This window comes from Anastrepha ludens, chromosome 3, assembly GCF_028408465.1.
Source record: "Anastrepha ludens isolate Willacy chromosome 3, idAnaLude1.1, whole genome shotgun sequence".
NCBI lineage: Eukaryota > Metazoa > Arthropoda > Insecta > Diptera > Tephritidae > Anastrepha > Anastrepha ludens.
The window spans coordinates 119,334,354-119,349,676 of NC_071499.1; the positions used below are offsets into that span (position 1 = coordinate 119,334,354).

General features: G+C 36.6%; 1 protein-coding gene and 1 long non-coding RNA gene across 6 annotated transcripts in view; one reads left to right on the plus strand and one right to left on the minus strand.

Annotated features, from left to right (window-relative positions):
* Positions 1 to 4,441, minus strand: part of LOC128858904 (uncharacterized) — a 45,080-nt gene extending 40,639 nt beyond the window's left edge. For 2 of the 5 annotated variants that reach the window (XM_054095476.1, XM_054095469.1), the window contains exon 1: positions 4,371 to 4,441. The gene's annotated coding sequence lies outside the window, so the exon portion shown is untranslated. The other 3 variants (XM_054095473.1, XM_054095475.1, XM_054095471.1) reach the window with 3 other exon arrangements.
* Positions 4,442 to 7,662: 3,221 nt separating this feature from the next.
* Positions 7,663 to 9,592, plus strand: LOC128858905 (uncharacterized). The gene is made up of 2 exons (XR_008454068.1): positions 7,663 to 8,356; positions 8,419 to 9,592. It is a non-coding gene; the product is annotated as an uncharacterized LOC128858905 (long non-coding RNA).
* Positions 9,593 to 15,323: the final 5,731 nt, after the last annotated feature.

The window sequence follows — 15,323 nt, forward strand, 5'->3', positions numbered from 1 at the left end:
ATTCGGCCTTATAGTCGTGCCACAACGAAGTGAACACGAACAACATACGAGCGTTGTTCATACTGTACACATATACAAATATATGTATACGACTTTGTGTGTATTTATGAAAAGTATCGGTGTAGATATTTATGAATAAAAAAGAATAAATGAGTACGGATTTTATATGTACATATGTATATTCCTACATCTGTTACGTAATGCATGGTCACGCACAGAATCTACTACTTTTTCATTAGAAACGAAAAAAAAAAAAAACTTTCTAGAAGAAAATTTGCAAAGAGGTTCTCATTAAAAATTGCTCAATGATTGTGTTGTTTCGTAATTATTGCTTTTTTGGATTTCTTTCTTTCTACTTTTGTTCTCATTCACGCAGCGAGAATAATACATTTAAGCTTTTGCTTCGCTTTTGCAGTTCAACACAGGCAACTATTATTTTTCTTAACAGACACACTTTCACATCCTAATTTTGGAATAATGCATGTTTTATTATTACTTATGCTTAATTTAGTAGATTTTTATATACTAATCAGATTATCAGCTTACAAAAACTCAACTGGAAATCTAATAATGTAATGAGAAACTGTTTGCCACAGCTACCTTCCTGACAAGTGAACGCTGCAAAACCGAACCGAATATCAAAATGAAGAAATATTAAAACGAAACAGAGTAGTAAAGGCAAAAATTGTGGAACGAACCATGCACATACATATCTATAAATAATATACATCTGCAAGAACGACGAACGCTAGGTAATGTTTCGTGTGAAAACCAGTCAGTTAGTTGTTTGTTGGCAGCTGTGGGATGTGGTTGTTCTGCGGATGGCAAAATAAAAATGTACGCGACAGCACATGAATACTAGCACACACTTATATATGTACACTAGGAATATATAAAGTATGTACAAATGCTATGGATCTGTTGTACGCGCACATAAATATGCTTGCGTATCTATGTGCACTTTTTTAAATGCTGGATTGAAACCTTTAAAACAAGAAGCACAAGAGAGTCGCAATTGCTTAGACTGCTGAAATGGAAAGAATTATGAACCTGAACAGTTTACTGTAAGGAAAGGGCATACGTAGCAAATTACGTCAACCTTCTTGTGCTTCCCGCATACATCGAGAGATATTTTATTAGTGGTAGTGTTGCTGTGGTATTTGTTTTAAAAACATCTACAATATATACACATCTGTTTGAGCTATAATATCTGGACGAAGCTTGCAACAACAAAGTTGTGCTTAAGTATGCTTATCTCTGCGCTCTCATGGGAATAAATAGGAAGTCGAAAACGAAAATTGTATGAATATATGTTAATCGCACACGTATTTGGCTACTTCGCATTGATATGTAAACAAAAGTTCCTGCTACGTTCTAAACGCGTTTAAAAAAATTTGTCCACTAAGTGCATACATCGGTACACTGTATAATATGCAGATATCGCCCATTTGCTGCAAACACACAAGAACTTTTTATGATGTGTAAAAAATTGATGGCGTTACCAATTAACAGTATTTAAATAAATGAAAATGGGTTTTTACTTTTACTTAGAGAGGCATAGTAAATTGAACACTTTGACGTCGTTTTTCTCGACACTTTAGTTTTTTTCAAGGCGAATCTATTAAAGGTGGTGTTGGTAAATCAGCTGAGTTATTTTTTTCTTTCGCCGTGTCCATGTGGCTATCAGCTCAGAACGAAACAAAGCGAATTCATTATTTGTTTTCTAGTTTCTCAATACTTTGCTTTGACAATCAAACGTATAGAACAGTGTTGTTGGTCTAGTGCCACCACCTTTAATTAATGCGCCTTTTTTTTCATTGAAACTTAAGGCGACTTCATAGGAGATGCAACATTTACATGTATTTTGTTGCAATTTAGTGGTATTAATGTTTTAATGAGAATGTAAACAAATAAACAAACACGGCGAGGAACACTTTGACATTCAAACCACCAAATTGCAAGAGAAAAAAGAAATCATCTACCGAAGCAAGAATGATAGAGAAGATTGCGGCTTCCGAATTCGCCGTGTCGTAAGAATCCATAAATAAACAAGGAAAAGGAAGGGGAATCACTTGTTTGTGAAGAAGAAGAGTAGGCGAAAGCAATCGAAACAACCAAACACAAGAAATTATACGCGCACACACACTTTCTAGCCACGGCGTCCTCCGCATAAAAACGCAAACAAACTGCATTTGGAGGCTTTATATTAATTTGTACTTTCACAATTTAACACACGGCACTTCGTTTTCATTAGTTTGATTAGTTTAAATCTCAAAAATCAGAATACTACCAAGCCACTCACTGAATTTTCACAAACATGTAATTTTACCTACTTTTGTTTGTTTTGTGCGTTTGCTTTGTATTGCGAAGGGAGCTGACGTCAGACTTGTCAAAATCGCGAAAAATAAAGTAACTGCTTTTAATGGTGCCACCTTAGATATTTACAAAAAATTCCTCCCTGCAGACCAAGAGAATCTATTAGTTTCGGGAATTTTTTGCGGAACAATTTTTGGGCAAACGGTTTAAAACTATTTTATGGTCGATCTCCAGCTCCTGGGTGATAATACGATTACTAATATGCCGGTCAGCTTTGATTATTTCTGTGATTTTATCGACATTTTCTTTATCATAAGAAATGTCTGAATGGAATAGATGAAAGAAAAATTACACGTAATCAGCTGTTACAGTATCGGCACCATAAACAACATTCACAATCCTCTGAGGCTTGTATTTTCGCCTTTATCAAAGAAAAACTGTAAAACGTATCGAATTTTATCTCCATTGTCAACATCCTGTAACTTACAACTGAATCTATCAAACAAAGAACAGCAAAATAATTTTTTAGTGTTAAGTGACATTTTGACAACGAGCATAAACTTTAAATCGCTATTTTTATAATTCGTGCCTTAACAATTTAACAAGCGACATTTTGTTTTTATTAGTCTGTTTAGTATAAATGTCACAAATCACAATAGTACCAAACCTTTCAGATAATTTTCATAACTATGTAATTTTTCCTCTTTTGTTTGTTTTTGCATTGTTAAACAGCCTGACGTCATACTTGTCAAAATCGCGAAAAATAAAGTAACGCCATCTGTATTCAATTCGCCTTGAGTGTTTGCTTGTTTTTTTTTTCTTTCACCGTATACATTAGGATGTCAGCATAAAACGAAAACCCATTCAATTCGCACCATCGGTGTATGCTTCTAGCTCCAATTGCATATCGGCTATGTCACGTAGTTCCTCATTTTCTTTGTATTTTCTACTTTCTTTCGCTGTGACATTCTAGCATACGAAACATTGTTCTTGGTCTAGTTACCGAGTTACCTAATAATTAAGGGTTGGCAGGGATACTTTTACTTTAAGTACTAAAAGATTAGGAATTCGCAGTTTATTAGCGAAATTTATTATGGTAAAACCCGAGTATCGGCGGCCACCGTAGCCGAATGGATTGGTGCGTGATTACCATTCGGAATTCACAGAGCGAACGTTGGTTCGAATCTTGGTGAAACACCAAAATTAAGAGAAACAGGTAATGGCAAACCTCCGAGTGTATTTCTGCCATGAAAAAGCTCCTCATAAAGATATCTGCCGTTCGGAGTCGGCTTGAAACTGTAGGTCCCTCCACTTGTGGAACTTTTGATCCATTTGTGGATCAAGACGCACACCACAAATAGGAGGAGGAGCTCGGCCAAACACCCAAAAAAGGGTGTAAGCGCCAATTATATATATATATAGCAAGTTAGCATCATTCTGAAATACGCATGCCGAACTTGCCAAAATTGCATCAAACACTTCTGACATCACTGGCATCACCCTACTTTGTTCCACCGTAAACTTTTTCTATCATTTACCATTCTCAAAAATACTTGTCAAAATTATTACTAAATTATTCACAATGTAAATATACATTACTTTGATTATTCTTGGAAAACCCCGACTAAGGAGCTGTCTTAATCTTTTGGAGTAGTTCTGCTTATTAGCAATGTGGTTGTCACCACTTCAATTTGCTGAACTCAGATAATATTTTATCTTATCATCCAAAAAGATTAGAAAATCATTTAACCACATGTACATTCAGAATTTAGTATATAAAAGTGTTTTAATAAAACATAGAAATTAATTTATTCCTTTTTAACTTTACAAATGGCAGCACTTTTCACAAAGCTAAGCCGCAACCCTACGCACGAACACTTTTACGCTACTTGAAATGGCGATGCTAGCCTTCAACACAACTGGCACAATGCAAAGCAATAATTACCCATCTCCAAAAAAGTGTCTACCTTTTATAAATTCTTTCAACGCACATCTTAAATATAATACATAAATTAGTTTTAAAACTTTATTGAACACTGGCTGCCACACACTACCTGAACACAAATTCGTGGAATAAAAAAATTTAACTTCACCACCCGATAGCAGAACGAATAATGAAAAGTGTAAAAGCAAAACGGGCATAGATTTATGGAATGTGGGAAGTGGAATGTAGTGGATAGTATTTACGAATTTCGTTGGGTGTGTCATGCTAGTATTAAATAAATCAGCGAATGCTTGATCAAAAGTACCGCCAAACTAGTACATATTTCATGGTTGAATAAAATACTTTGTTCAATTTTCAAATTTCAATATTTTTGATATCACGTTTTGCTAATTTTCAACAAATTTTACCATTATAAACGCAGTCAATCACATGACCTTTTTTGTTTTCTTTCTTTGTTCTCCTTCTTCGTAACATTCTACAACAACAAACTTGGTGTCAAAAGCGTGTGGGGGTCTAGATTCCCCACATGTACTTTTTATTTTATATTAACACTATTTATTTGTGATGTTTAATTCAAGACTGTTAAGATAAAAACTTATAACTTATAAAGGAACTCTAATTTTATATGTATTGTCGTTTGCAAGAACGCTTCTCGAATGATCTCTTTCTTAGAACGAATAACGACGTCAAATTAAATTGAATAATGAATAAAAATGAATAATGAATTCAGTGTGGCCAAAAGGATAGGTATAGGTGTGTTCCCGTACGACACTTTCAGCTGCGTTCCCACAAGCGCATCGTCACGTCCAGAAGTTTACTTTTTCTTTCTCTTCCGAATACGAGATCTGCATAGTATCTCCGCAAAACTAATACGGCTATGCAAAATGACGTTACTCAATACCAGCTGCGTCGTCAGAATTGCGAAGGACCTCTCGAAGCCATTTGATACCAAACGAGGTTTCAGACAGGGTGACTCCCTGTCGTGTGACTTATTTAATCTGATGCTGGAAAAGATCGTGCGAGCCGAGGAACTTAATCGCTCAGGCCTAATTTTTTTTATAAGAGCGTACAATTGTTGGCGTATGCCGATGATATTGACATCATCGTCTTTAACAGTCGCGCTGTTAGTTCTGCCTTTTCCAAACTGGAAAAAGAAGCAAGGCGAATGAGTCTGGGGTGAGCGATGATAAAACGAAGTACCTCCTGTCATCAAACAAACATTCGACGCACTGGTTTATCGGCACCCACGCCACTGTTCACAGTTATGGTTTCGAGGTTGTTAGAGACTTCGTTTAATTTGAAACCAGCATTAACACCGATAACAATGTCAGCCTAGAAATCTAACGTAGAATCTCTCTTGCCAACAAGTGCTACTTTGGACTGAGTAGGCAAATGAGTAGTAAAGTCTACTCTCGACGAACAAAACTAATACTTTATAAGGCTCTTGTCATGACCGTCCTACCCTATGGCGTAAAAGCTTAGACGATGACAATAACCTATGAGCGTCCCTTGGAGTGTTTGAGAGAAAAATTTTGCTGAATATTTTTGGACCTTTGCACGTTGGTAACGGCGAATATCGCAGGCGATGGAACAATGTGCTGTATGAGCGTTACGACGACGTACAGGTCATAGCGCAGGGAATAAAGATCCAGCGGGTTGGCTGGGTCATGTCGCCTGAAAGGAAACAAACGCTCCGGCTCTGAAAGTATTCCAGTTGGCATCAGCTGGTGGTGACAGATGAAGAGGAAGGTCCCCTCTGCGTTCGAAAGATCAGCTGAATAAGGGTTTGACTTCAGTTAGCACGAGAGAGAAACGACAGGCACGCGTTGCAAAATCGCGGCCAAATCGCGTAAACGGTTATCGCGCCAATTATCAAGAAGAGGCTGCTTCAAAAGGTGCAGCTGCTGCTCATGGAGTTGAAACAGTTCGTATGAAGACACTCTTACTCAGTATAATAATTTTTTAACAATTTCGTTTTTTGCTTCCATTGTTATAAAATAACTTTTCCTGGTTAAAGCTTAACAAATGAATTGCGTTGGTAAAAATTTCAAAATTCACATGTACCAAGGCGAATCTATTGCAGGTGGTGACACTGGACCTACAACAACGTTTTGAATATTAGAATGTCACGACAAAAGAAAATAGAGTACTATTAAGATAGAACGGCTATTCGCCATTTAATTTTGAGCTGATATCCTAATCAGTTGGCCATGTAGTTGGGTCATGTCACTGCGTGCGGAATAAACAAGGTGGGTCCTTCTGAAAGCCGCTACTTCATTTTTCGTGATTTTGACAACCGATCATCTCAATGATGCGAATAAACAAACAAAAGGAGGAGAAATGCCGCATGTTAAATTGTGAAAGCTGTGTGTTGTAATGCACATATCTGAACTGTCTTTTAATTAAGTGGCAACTAAAATGTACCTTCTGCTGAAATATGAACGAGACGTTATCAATAAAACGGTCCGCGGATGACATATGGCAAAAATAATTTTTTTGTTTTTGGTAGGACTGTTATAAGCTTACATGGCAAATTTCAGTGTGATATGTGCTACTGTAAACAAGTCAAGCTCGAGTGTGTTCTTCGAATTCTCTTTTATGACTTCAATTGTCTCAAAATGTTTTCCACGGAGCGGCAACTTGAGCTTGGGAAACAGGAAAAAGTCACATGGAGCCATATCAGGCGAATACGGTGCTTGCGGAACGATATTATCATTATTTTTGTTCAAATAATCGCGAACAAGACGTGATGTGTGAGCTGGTGCATTATCGTGATGCAAGAACCATGACTTGTTGCCCCACAATTCCTTCCTTTTAAGACGAATGTTCTCGCGCAAACGCTTTAAAACGTCTAAATAATATTCAGCGTTAACCGATTTTGCGATTTGTGCGATTTTCAAGCACAATTTCCTTTACTTTTCCGATGTTTTCGTCGTTTACTGATGTTGCTGGACGACGTTCACGAGGTAAGTTTTCAACCGATGTACGGCCCTCTTTGAACGATTTGTACCACTGGAAAACACGTGCACGCGATAGAGCAGAGTTCCCATAGGTTGTCTGCAACATGTTTAAGGCGTCTGAAGCCGAAATTTTGTTGGAATAACAAAATTTCAAACAAATTCTTTGTTCAACTTGAATTTCCATGGTTAAATTCGAAGAACACACTCGAGCTTGACTTGTTTACAGTTGCACAGAAAACAAACTATGTGACATATCACGCTGAAATTTGCCATGTAAGCTTAAAACGGTCCTACCAAAAAACAAAAAGTTTATTTTTGCCATATGTCATCCGCGGACCTTTTTCTTGATAACGTCTCGTTCATATTTGAGCAGAAGGTATTCTTATAAGTTTTTATAATTTTAAGCCAATTGGCAGCACCAAACCAACGAAGGGAAGACAACGGGAGGTAGAATGAAAAAGGAGAAGAAAATGACGCTTCGTTAAATATCCCGTTAGAAAGAACAAAAAAGCGAATAGATAACTGTTGCTTTTTTTTTTGGGACGCGCATCGATTTCCGATTGTCGATTCAGTTTTTGGTTTTTTACAGTGGAAACGAGTTATTGTGTAGGCCTTTTGAAATAGGCAGAACTTGTAAAACAAAATCAACCCTCAGTGCCTGCTTTAATTAGAGTGTATAATTTCTTAATTTTGTCTGTTTATTCGCAGCGCTGAATCTACATCTCATCTACAAAATTTCAATGAACGTGTAAACGAACAAACAAGGCAACAACAAAGCGGCAGGGCTCTTTCAAATTTAAGTATCTTATAAATCGATCATCCAAACAAGGCGAATCTATTCAAAGTGGTAGCATTCGAGCATGAACAACATTTTTTTTTGGCGAATTTGACGGAAGAGCACAGAAAATAAACAAACGTTTGCGCGCAGTTATTTGCTGCTTGTGAATCAGAGAAAATAATTAAATTTTTAAATTCAACAATTTGCATAAGAACGAAATAACTTTTTTTATTTGCTTCCGCTATTCTTCCATTTCTTTTCGATTGTTGCGTTTTCTGTGCTGTCATCACGGCCTTGGCAGTGCGCAATCTTGTATTCTATCATTCTTGCTTTGCCGCAACAAATTCAACGTAAAAGGTTAGTTCTGTGAAATATTAAACTCTTCACGTGCACTTGTAATAATACAAATTGTTTAATAGAAATTCTAGAAATATTTACCTGCCCACGCTGAAAACACAAATGCCGAAGAAAAGGCAACACACCAAACGTCAGCAAAACAGAAAATGATAAAAAAAGCAAAGAGAAAGCATCGGACAGTGGAACTTAAGTGGATGGTATGTAAGGCGAATAGATTACAGAAGGTGGTGTCTTCCGAAAACACAACTTTTTCTCCCGATTTTAACATCTGGCTACCTCTGCACCTTAAATGGCAAAACAATTAAACAAAACGAACAAAAGAAAGATAAATTACTTGTTTGTAAATGTTTAGCGAATGACTTGTTAATATTCCGATTTGTTATTTATATGCGGATGATGCCGTGGCAAGAAAGTGTGTGTCTTACTAGAGTTGAATTGAAATTGATTACTGAGAATGTAAAGAGAAACGAAAGAGGACAACTTGCTTTTAAAGCATGGAATCATATAAAAACAGGCTAAAACTAAACAGAAACCCCAACCGAGAATGAGAAAAGTTACTTTCAAGGACTCGTGTTAAACCAGAAGAAGGAGGAGAAAAAATAAAAAAACGACTGGTGGAGTTCTACTTTTAGTGGAACGGTGTAGGTCCAATTTATCGTATTGAAGAGAGAATGGATGCGGCCAACTACATTCAGATACTTCAAAGTGTAATGCTACCTTTTGCCGAAGGGAATTTACTGGTGATTTGAAAATTTCAATAAGACAATGATCCGAAACATAATTTTCGTGGGTTTCGAGGACAATTTGACCAGTGTTCCGGATTGGACACCTTCGAGTGGCGATTTAAATCGAATGAAACATCTTTGGAAGAACGTAAAAAACGCACTCAGTACGCAAAATATCAGAAACTTGGATCGACTATTTGAAAAGATCAAGGCAGCATGGAATCCATTCGAGTTGAGCATTGTAGATGTTTAATAATGCCAATTCAAAGGCGCTGTGCAGCGGTAATTAAGCAACATAACTAAATACCAATGTATACCTTTCCCCTTTACCTGCATTTTTTATAGTTTGACTAAAATTTTGCTTCGTTCTTAAGTATTTTTCTTCAAGAATTTACGAATTGTATTAACTTTTGTACAGGAATTAAAAAAAATCATGTTTCTCTTAGATAAAAAGACTGATAGAGATTGAAAACATTTTTAATTTATAAAATAAAAATTAATATGCAAAATATTTGAGTAATTTTATTGAAAAAGTTACAAATGGAGAGAACTGGTTATAGTTCTTAAGTAATTTTCAACGGCTGTGCATGCTTACTGAGCTGCTAATATATTTTTTTCAGTGCGAATATCAAAAACCTTACCAACTAAATTAATTTAAACTTACATCTTTGAAGGATTGCCCTGTTCAAACACACACAAAGGTTTGTGACTCTGATTCAAAGATTGTATCATGTGTATGAAAATCAACACGAAAGCCTTTAATGCAAATAAGTATTGATGATTCGTTGGTTGGTGTATTGATGCTAATTTAAAAAAAAAATGTTGATAATAAATAACGTCAATCACTTTGCGAATGAAATTACCATAAGTTTCTCGATATTTTTGAGTAGATACAAGTATAAAATTATTCATAAATCTACTATTTCATATTCAACTTTTTTGAACTTTATAGTTTTAAACACATGAATCACTCTGTGGAGTAAATTAATAATGCATGTAAAAGAAGGGTCTCTTTTTTGGTGTTTTCTCTTATTGCACTAATTTGTGCTAGCGCTGTAAATTGTTTTTCTTTTCTCAGCATATTGATAGGGTAGCGTTTTCTTTACTTAATTTGTTGAACTCACACACATTCGCCTGTGACACTTTCTACGCTCTCCAAAAAGTGAGGATGAGCGTTGTTCACTTTTTGTTTATTTGTGTACTGAAGTAAACATTTTCTACGCTCCGCAGAAAGTGAGGGTAAGTGTTGTGTAACTAATTTTTGTTTATCTGTGTACACAAGTTCGTAAAAATGGTTCTACGAAAACTTTAATAGTTACAAAAAATTTAAGTAAATCCTTCTTTTTCAGTTACGCAATTATATTATGTACGGATAATATTCGTTTTGGCGCTGGGCCAAGAAGCTGAATAAAAATTGGAGATGAAAAGTGAGTCCGGTATATAGAATTGCCAAAATTAGTTGATTTCAGTTCAAACAGTTGTCGATCTGTTACAATGTGCCCATTTACACGAGGAGACATCTGGAAGGGAAACATTTTGTTCGAGGGTGAAGGACGGCCGCGGAAGAGAGAAGGGAATTTGTCTCCTGTACTGGCGACACGCTTTGCTCTTCTTATTCGTATTTTCAATCTTAAATCAATTTTTGACAGTTGCTTCATTTGTTTTCTTCTTTTGTGGGAGAAGGTTCTGAGTTATGTGTTGGTTTTCAAGCAAACGAAAGATAACAAAGATGACAAACATCCGAACACTGCTTGGGAAATGCACGATTATTTTTGCTAGTAAAGTAGGTATAATTTATGGGGCATTTTTATGTTGAATTCTAATTTTCCCCGCATTTCTAGATACTCAAGTTAATTTTAAGTTAATTATTTATGTATGAAGTATTTTTAATTTAATTTTTTTTATTCAAGTACAAAAATTTATAAATATATTTAAATAAAAAAACAGCTAATTATTTATTATTTAACCAGTTTGCATTTTTCATTCATATATTTAAGAAATTGTTGACGAACATTTTCCGCTTTACATGTAAGCGCGTGCGAGAATACATCCGAAACAGACGATGCTAAAGCATTAAATGTCAAAATGTTGCCGAAAACAATTTTGCCCATGTGGCCGCGAATGAGACATGAAAAGAGAATTTCCAGTGTCTCCCTTCCAGATGTCTCCGTGTGTAAATCGGGTGAATGACCCGAACCAGACGATGCTAAAGTGTTAAATGTCAAAATGTCGCGGAAACATTTTTGCCCGTGTGAACGCGAATGAAACTTCAAAAGAGAATTTCCAGTGTCTCCCTTCCAGATGTCTCCGTGTGTAAATCGGGTGAATGACACTTTAGCATCGTCTGGTTCGGGTGTATTCTAGCACGCGCTTATATGTAAAGCAGAGAGCGTTCGACAACAGTTTCTTAAATATATGAATGAAAAATGCAAACTGGTTAAATAATAAATAATTTGTTGTTTTTTTATTGAAATATATTTATAAATTCTTATACTTGAATAAAAAAAATTAAATTAAAAATACTTCATATGTAAATAATTAACTTAAAATTAACTTGAGTAACTAAAAATGCGAGGAAAATTAGAATTCAACATAAACATGCCCCATAATATATTTTAAATTATACCTACTTTACTAGCAAAAATAATCGTGCATTTCCCAAGCAGTGTTCGGATATTTGTCATCTTTGTTATCTTCCGTTTGCTTGAAAACCAACACATAACTCAGAACCTTCTCCCACAAAAGAAAAAAACGAATGAAGCAACTGTCAAAAATTGGAAAGATTGGAAATACGAATAAGAAGAGCAAAGCGTATCGCCGAGTACGGGAGACAAAATCCCTTCTCTCTTCCCCGACCGTCCTTCGCCACCGAACAAAATGTTTCCCTTCCAGATGTCTCCTCGTGTAAATCGGGTCAATGTGAGCAAGATTTATAGAAACAAGATTGTGCCCATCAGAGAGTGCGCGAGGTCCAATTTGTGCAGTTGCAAGAGAACGAAGAAGTTACACAGACAACACACGAATAAATTGCACATGTGCGATGACATACACACAGATATTCTGTCAAATTCGCTGAGAGCAAGGTAGCGGTACTACGATCGATGCCACTTTACTATTCTCTACATCGTGAAATGCAAGAGCTTCTAAATAGAAACAAAAACAACATTGTGCACAGGATTATTAGCCCCAATCCCATGATGATGGGTAGTTCGTGTCCGCCCTTTTCTTTTCTGGTGGACAGCAAGTCCCTCATCAACAATCAATTCATTTTGTGTTTACAAGTCATTTAGTATCGTGGTATCATACTATTTTCTATTGAAAACAAATTTATGACTTTTTGACGTGATAACGTCTTATAATTCGATGTAGCCGGCTGCACGCACCAAAAAATGCGTCGTGACCAGCATGTTAAGTTCAGCTATTCTTCAACAAGTTAACTACCGATTGCAGCAGATTGCTGGCATATACGTTAAACCTTTCGGAGACATTCACGTTATATTATGTGGAGATTTCAGACAGTTTCCACCTGTACGAGCAACTCCATATTATACTATGCCGACCAACCAATTAGGAGGTCCGATTCTTTGGCACAGTATTGATTACTTCTCACTGGTTCGTGTTGTGCGATAAAACGATGAGCGGCTTTCAACGATTCTAACAAAAATCGGCGATGGACTTCAACTAAGCAATAATAATATCTCCCTTACTGAGTCCAGACATAAAACTCAGGCTTGGTGCAAGGAAAACGTGCCTAATGCTGTCAGGCTGTATAATAGTAACAATAAAGTGGATTCGTACAACCGAAGCGCAATTCTACAGGTAATTGCATACAACTGTCTCGCACATGATATTATGCTTGGTCATTCAAGTGAACAAGAGAAGAGAGTTTATCAAGGTAAACTACACAAGATGACAGTGGCAAAAACCGATGGATTTCCGTACCTGCTGCCTTTGGCAGAAGGATATCCCTACATGATAACTTCTAACATAGATGTCGCTGATGGATTGGTAAATGGAGCTATTGGTGTCTTGAGACATATCGACAATTCTGCAGAAGCAGGACCATCGACCAGTACAACTTCGCCAGCAGCTAGAGAAGATATTGTTACTTTATGGTTCGAGTTTCCGGAAGAAACAACAAAGCAAGCCAAACACTTTGTCTACAAACTGGATACCAGTTTATAAGAAAATAGTAACCATTACAGTAACAAAAACTACGAAATGCAAACGAAAACAGTTTCCTTGCGATCATGCTTGTGCCATCACTATTCACAAGTCACAAGGTGGGACGTTTGCTGTCATTGTTTATAAATACTCATCCAAGCAACCGCAATAGTTGGTGTACGTGGCGCTGAGTCGGGTAACAAGTATAGAACACTTGCATATTATCACTGAAAAAGATGTTCCATTTCATCAATTTAAACACGGACGGGAGGGAAACGATTCACAGACAACAAGTGATATCCGTAACGAATACATTCGACGTCGTGGATACACACTTCGAACAATTACTGATACTGCAGTACAATTCTGTAATGACTCAAACAATGCTGGACAAACTCTAATAACGAACCTTAATTCACAGAGTTTGCCTGCTCACTTTGCAGATATTGAAAAAGACACAGTGATTCCAAGGTCTGATTATTTGATTCTGACTGAAACATGGATGCGTGACAATTGTGATCCAATTTCAATGGAAAATTTTGAATGTGTAACCCGGCAGAATAATCGATTATATTCTGAAACAAACGCAGCAGGTGGAGTGGCAATTTATAGAAATTTATCATGGACATACACGGCCAACATTGTCAACGTTGAACTACCGAATACAACCCGCCTTATTAGAAACACTGGTGACGTTTGCTTGGCAGAAGTTATATGCTCCACCGCTGATACCACGTTTAAAATGGTTCTTGGCGCAGTTTATATTCATCCTGGAGCAAATATCTCTAACATCCGTGTTCTGCTGCATGAATCACTATTTCCAGTATGTATATCCCATCTTGGAAGTTTGTACCGGTGTACCAATTCTTCTTGGTGGTGACTTAAACACAAGAATATAACTTGATCAATTCCATTGCGTTTCCATTTACCCCCTTCTCTATATACATACAAAATATCTATCAAACAAATAAAATTAAAATTTTCTTTTGAAAAATGCAACCATTCCATCAATGTTTTCTTATGACGTTGTCACGTTAAACTATCGTCAGTAAACTGACTTTACAGGCATCCTGGTTTTTTTGTATATTTTTTTAAGGATTAAAAGCGAAGGAAATTTTTTAATGAATGTTGAAATGGAGAAAGTGTGACGAAAGTGTATCAGGATTTTTCGCCATCAATTAGTACAGTAGAAAGATGAGTTGCTGAATTTTAACGTGATCGTACAAGCCCTAAAGACGATCTATGTCAAGAATTTCCAAACAGCACCAACACCAGAAATCGTAGAAAAAATACAAGATATCGTATTGGAAAATCGTCGAGTGACTGAAAGAGATTTTGTAGAAGCCCTAGGCATCTCATTGGGCAGTTTAAACAACATTTTGACTGAAGTTGAAGGTTTCAGAAAGCTGTTGCTACATTCGCCAGCTTTTTTCATTCGAATAAGACTTTCTCAGCAACATTTAGAGCTTTTTCGAAAGGATAAAGCGGATTTTGGGCATTGATTCATCACTATAAATGAGACGTGGATCTATCACCGTGATCCTAAATCAAAATAAGAGGTTAAAGAGCGGTGTGAAACTGATTCTTCGGTTCCGAAACAAGTACGTGTCTGGAAAAAGGCCAAGAAGATGTTAGCATCAGTTTTTTGGGATGCGAAACGAATTTTGTTTGTGGATTATTTGCAAACTGGTAAATCAATGAATTCCGCATATTATTTTAACCTTTAATACCAGCAAACAGCTATTCGAGAAAGACATGTTTCCTAATTTTCGTTAAAATGGAAAAAGAGCAGTATCGTCTGGTAATTCGCTTTTTTTTCTGGATGTGAAAAAATGCGAGGAGATAAAAGCAAAGTTGGATGGTAGCTATGGGGACGCTTCGCCATCTATGACCGCAGGTAGATATTGTTTCAACGAGTTTAAACGTGGGCGAACATCCGTTTTTGATGAGGAGCGACCAGACGTGGCCCGGCAGACGTGGTTACCGAGGAAATCATTCTAAAAGTCTGCGACATGATTATTGCTGATCGACAAACGAAAGTGCGCTAAGTAACAGAGGCCATAGATGTGTCGACCAGA